This window comes from Sceloporus occidentalis, unplaced genomic scaffold (genome assembly GCF_023333645.1).
Source record: "Sceloporus occidentalis isolate IW3139 unplaced genomic scaffold, rSceOcc1.0.p SCAF_130, whole genome shotgun sequence".
Taxonomy (NCBI): Eukaryota; Metazoa; Chordata; class Lepidosauria; order Squamata; family Phrynosomatidae; genus Sceloporus; species Sceloporus occidentalis.
In genome coordinates this window covers 2637942-2644396 of record NW_028317110.1, presented here as the reverse complement: position 1 = coordinate 2644396, position 6455 = coordinate 2637942, and the positions used below count along the sequence as shown (strand labels likewise).

The 6455-nt window shown below is 41.0% G+C and overlaps 1 pseudogene; it reads right to left on the bottom strand.

Annotated features, from left to right (window-relative positions):
• Window positions 1-209: 209 nt before the first annotated feature.
• Window positions 210-3539, bottom strand: LOC149281614 (proprotein convertase subtilisin/kexin type 4 pseudogene; annotated as a pseudogene).
• Between the last annotated feature and the right edge of the window lie 2916 nt (window positions 3540-6455).

Here is a 6455-nt window from a genome sequence, read left to right as displayed (position 1 = left end):
TGAATCAGCCTGTCTGTCTTTCCTTCTGTTGGTCCCTTGATGCTCTGCCGATATATCCCTGTAACTAGAAAAGATAGTTAAATGAAAAACATTCTATATGTCATGTTTTTAACTGTATAAATCTATTTTACACACTTACCGATTTACGAATACTGCCGACTACGAGTCCCGTTGACAGAATGAAACAGAGGGTTCCACAACATCTGCCGTTATTTCATCCTGAGGAATTAAAAAAGAAAAGAAAAAAGAAAAAAGACTAAACGTGATGACGTCGAAATGACGCAAATAGAACAAGACGGCGAGCCGGGACCTTTAAAAGAACCGCGAAAACACAGACAGGATACAGATTGATTTCTTAAATTTTCTCCTGAGGAAGCCAGAATTGGTGAAACGCGTTGAGATATTTTGGAAAACTTTACAACTATTGAAAACCTGGACTTTACATGGACTTGATGATCATCCACTTATCTTTATAAAGGACACTGCTCTTACGCATAACCCAGTTGTTATGCCTACTTGTTTGTAAGTTTTTAATCTATATTCATTAAACAATATCTTTTTTATTGCACTATTTCGTTTCTTATCTTCTACACAGAAGCTCCTAAGACGAAAGAAAGTATGGATTTTTGACGAGCTTTCTATTTCTAATACATTTGTGAGTGCAACAAACATCTCTATTTTTATTTTTTTCGTATTAACTTATTACACTATATTTGTTTTATTTTTTCCCACATATCTATGCGCCCCGACCTTTGCCTATACATCATTTGTTATAACACTTATGAGGAGTGTTGATCTGCGGGAGCAGCAAGATTTGTAGGGTACTGTAATTTATTTCATATTCATTTTTTAAGACCTACCCACTCGTGAAGGTGTTTCTTTTCCGTTCTATATTGTGATGTAAGGATCTGGGGTATTACATAACTTTTAAGTCACTTAAATGCAAAATAAAACCAAACATGTCAGTGGTGACATTAAGTCACATAAAAATGATGTATTTCCAATCTTTAATCAATGTGCATTGCTATAGAATGCTTGATTCTTGTTTTGGAATCCACACAAGATATGAAATCTGAGATCGGTCTAAGCTTTTCCTTCAAGCATGCGAGCACGGTTTAATTGTTTTATTATTCAACATAAAATTTCCAGGTACTTAAAATCTAAATTTGTAAAATATAGCAAGGAAAAGGTATTTTTGCCAAATAGTAAAAGGAATTTTATTGGTGTAACAGTGCTATCCGCGTCAGGTTGGGTCTCTACTCTCCCTTGTTGAATTTGTCCTCATCAGTGTTCAAAAGCAAAGGAAATCTCCTCCCTGCGCAGATTCCAGATCTGATTTAGAGCACGGTGGTTGCCCATCAGACGGGACTGGGGTCTACTCGTGATCTTTTTCGTAGATACCAGTGAATGAAAACCACCAGCGGTCCCATAACCATTACAATGGCCGCACTCATTATCACTGCCACTAATGTTGTTTGAGGGATCCGGATGAATGAGGCGTTCTGTAAGTCTACACTTGGGGAGTCAGATCTTACGCATGAGTTGTCTTTTCCATTATATTCGTATAAAGGGGAACAGGAAGTGCAATTATTGGCAGACGACCCTTTACACGTAAAGCAGGATGGGTGGCAAGCGGCACAAGAACGAACAAGGTGAAAGCTGCTGGGCTCTGACACCTCCGCTCTCTGCGTAGACTTAAAGTATTTGGCAGGGCAGTAAGATAGACAGAGCTTTCCAAAGGTATAATATGGTGCCAAACATTCTATGCACGACCCATTTCTATCCCGCCTCAGACACTTTCTCATGACAGACTTCTTGATTTTCCTGGACATCATGTGTTCATCTGTCCCGTACAAAATCAACGTGACGTGATGTAGAAATCCGTGGTTGGTGTAGCTTCCTCTGTTCCTAAATTCTAAGGTCCAAAGGCCCAATGGATTTTCATCCCAAGATTGTGTGGTCATGAAGGACCAATCTCTGTACCCATCAGTGCTGGTATCATGTGGTCTCTTGCCCATCAGCACAGAACGGGTGCCCATAGGACTGGTAAGATAGATTTCCAGGTCACCTCTGCGACTGTAGCTGAGGGTCATTTGGGCTTGGACATGCTCAAGGGATGTTATGTGATTGGGGGACCCAGAACAGGCAGTGACATTGTAAGTCAAAATCAGATCTGAATGCACTCTTTTAGGGGTGCTCACAATTGTTATGAGGCACTTTCTTTGAGGCTGCGTTGTCTCCCATGTTTCGGCCAGCTCCACTACTCGTCCAGCATGCAAGAGTCCGTAGCCGAAAAAGTGGCTCACTTTTCTTCCCACTCCATTTATGACCCAATCGTCAGCCATTAGGTGGGCAGGACTGGACGCTCTTACCACGATATGTTGTATATCCCTCCATGTAAGAGCTGGGTTTGCCTCCAATGCCAAAGCAAGGATCCCGGCAGCAAGTGGAGTGGCGGCTGAAGTCCCGGTGTGTTTATCTGTACACGTGTGGCGTATATCAGTGGTGATAAAAGTCTCTTCCTCACCACCACCGCTGCTGTAAGTGCTTGTAAGTTTGCATGCACACGCCTCACTGTAACAAGGGACTGTTCCATGATTTGTGACACCCCCAACAGCAACAGTGTAGATACTGTTGGAGTAGCCGTCACTGTTGCAGTTGTCATTCCTGCCACCGTTTCCAGATGCCCAAACAAAGATAGATCCAAGGCCACGGCGGCCATTTAGTATTCCTTGGTAAAAAGCCTCAGAAGACAACATTCCTGGTCCATCCAGTATCTTTCCATCATCAGTGGGACCCCAGCTGGCGCTATAAATGTCAATATGCTGTGGGTTCAAACTCAACGACTGAGCTTCAACAAAGTCTGTGACTATCCCATCCAGCATTCGCACACCTCCTATTCTAGCGTTGTATGCTACTCCAGCGCCGCAGATATCATTATTGGCAACCGCAGCCACCTCGCCTGCACAGCGGGTCCCGTGGTTGGTCTCATTAGATGAGTTATATCGGGGCTGAGGGTCAGGATCGTCGTCATTAAAATCATAACTCGCTTCCGGATCATAGTTTAATGCGAGATCGGGGTGGTCCTTTTCAAGCCCATCATCCAGAACGGTCACCACCACGCCTCGTCCGGTATATCCACGGTTCCAAGCAGTCTGGATGCCTAAGTCAAGATTTTTACCCAGGTACCACTGCAAGCTGAAGAGGGGGTCTGTGGGAACCATACTAGGCTGTCTTTTCTCCCTTCTCCTCAGCGTCTGCTGCTCAAACCAGCTAACCTTGGGTTCTTTTTTCAGTTGAATATTTCTACCCCAGTGAGGGCTGAAGGATTTCCTTTGAATGCCACGATGAGATAAATGGTAGAAATCACTGCCAAGCACCACCTGGCCAAGGTTGATGAAACCGAATTTCTGTGCAATACGTTCTGCCTCTACAGAGCCATCAGGTATGTGCACAGCCCAGCTATTTGTGTAAATCTCCAAAGTAAAGATCACATGGATCAGAACAGTAACAACGAAAACCAGAGCTATGCTCCTCATCTTGTACTGTCAGCTTACAAAAGCATATGTTGGCCTGACGGCCAGTGCTTTTATAACCTACACTATGTCACAGTAGAAGGGCGTGGCACATCTGTTACATCACAATAGCAGGGCGGGGCTCGGAACTCTCAGCGACAAGCCGGCTAGACAACGCTTACAGTTATGATGTCAATATATAATTCTGAAACAGTAGTGTGTGATTATATATATATATATATATATATATATATATACACGGTATATACACACACACACATATATATATATCACACACAGACTACCATTCTAAAATGTGGGGTCACTTGGAAAATAAATGTCTAGCTGTAACAATTGCAAAAGGGGTTTTCTAATTATTGATTAGCCTTTTAAATTTAAACTTGGATTAAACACAACGTGCCGTTGGAACACAGCTACAATCATTCAGTCATTTATAACATTAATGATGCCTGTGCTGTATTTCTGATGCATTTCATGTCATTTTAATAGACAACATTCGTTTTCTTACAAAAAGAGAGACAGATCTATGTGACCTCGTACTTTTGAATGGTAGAGTATATATATATATAATTATAATTATATATATATATATATATATATATATATTGCCAAGAGAACGCCAAGTATAAACAAAACCCTTGGGGACTCTAATCAAGATAATCTAACAGAGTAATAAAGTGACATTTAAAGAAGCGACGTGATTAAGGGTTCAAAATGGTGTAAAAAAGGCACGAGAAGACAAGCAGTCGCAGGGTCGGCCCCTGTACTTACGCCACTGACCAAGATGGCTCCGGATATAAAAACATCAAATCCATGGCATGTAGCTGTATGTCCTGACTGAGTGGTGGCGGTTAACACAGTAAGGGAATATAGATATGAATGGGATCGGCATATTGTTATCCCGACTCCTGAGTGAAGATGCGAGTCTGCAGTCAAACTCTATTCCTATGTTTCTTTTTTTTTTTGATTCCCATTGCTATGTTTCATGTACAAAGTGAAATATGTTTTAATGATCCCTTTTTTTCCCAGTGTGATACCCACAGTGTTAGCAAATGCATACACACGTATATAACCCTGGGGGGACCTGTGGGATCAATAAGGATGTCCTCCATGATGAGAGAGGCACAACCAGGGTTCATGGAATTTTATTAAGGAGAAAAACTACACAAAATCCTGATCCGTTTCATACATTTATTATACATCTATGCACAGACATGTAGTACATACATATATTCCATTTAATCTGTAATAATTGAAAACTGTTCAGATCTTTAGTCATAATATAAACAAAAGCCACATAATAGCTTGATTTATACTTTCTATGCCGACTATCCGTTTTAATGGGTTAACTACTTCCATGTCTGCTTATGGTGAACATTTCGCCCTCACAAACACGGCAGCTCCTTGAGATGAGGTACAGATGGCAGACCGCGCGGAGGGCACTGGGTGTACAGAACGGCACTAGAAGCATGAAATAAATACGTTAAAAAAAAACCACTGTATTTGTTGTTCGGTTTTGTTTATAATCCAGTCCCTCGTTTGATTGCTGCTAAAACACCGACATGTTTAGTGCGGCTGGTAACAGGCGGTGACCCGCCAACACGTCCTCTTCATGCGGAAGCTTTATATATATACGAGACCAGAGTTCTCCTCATTCCACGGTAAGCTGGACACTGTCACTTTGACCGTGCTGATCGTGTTTCCGTGCTGAAAAACATCAAGAATATTATCTTTTATTTATAATATAATATATATTTAGAATATATTCCTATAGTCCATACATTCAGAGTCTGACAAAACTAGAACTGACAGATTAAAAACGATCATTTACGTTAAGTAAATAGAGACCGGTCCGTAAACTTACAGTCTAGAGGATATTTCGATTCAATGGCCACCATCCTAGATTAAAACGCAAAAATTAACACATCTACCACTTTTGCTCCGGTTACATAGTTACATAGTTACATAGGCTGAAAAAAGACATGCGTCCATCAAGTTCAGCCTTTCCTATATCTGTTAATTTGTTGCTGTTTGATCCAAAAGAAGGCAAAAAACCCTGGCTTCGCTCTTTCCAATTTTGCACTAACCAGGGAAAAAAATTCCTTCTTGACCCCAAAATGGCAGTCAGATTTCTCCTTGGATCAATAAGCTGTTTCCCCATAATTAAAGATTATATCCCTGAATATTATGTTTTTCCAGGTATCCATCCAGTTGCAGTTTAAACGTCTGTACAGACTCTGATAAAACTACCTCTGCAGGCAGAGAATTCCACATCCTTACTGCCCTTACTGTAAAAAACCCTTTCCTCTGCTTTAGTCTAAATCTCCTTTCTTCCAGTCTAAATGCATGACCACGTGTCCTATGCATAGTCCTGTTTATGAACAGATTTCCACACAATGGTTTGTATTGGCCCCGAATATATTTATATAATGCTATCATATCCCCTCTGAGGCGACGTTTTTCTAAACTAAACAGATTTAAATTAGTTAACCTTTCTTCATAACTATATTGCTCCATTCCTTTTATTAATTTTGTAGCCCGCCTCTGCACCCTTTCTAGTGCTATGATATCCTTCTTCAGAAAAGGCGCCCAAAATTGCACAGCATATTCAAGGTGCGGCCTTACCATTGATTTATACAGAGGCAAAATTATATCTTTATTCCGCGACTTGATGCCCCTTTTTATACACGACAATACCTTACTGGCCTTAGCAACCGCAGACTGACACTGCACATTGTTGCCTAGTTTGTTGTCTATAACAATTCCCAAATCCTTCTCATTTGTCATTACCCCTAATTCACTACCGTTTAGGGTGTAGGTTGCTTGTGCATTCGCTACCCCGAAGTGCATAACTTTACATTTATCTACATTGAATTTCATCTGCCATTTGAGTGCCCAGTCCCCCAGTCTATCTAGATC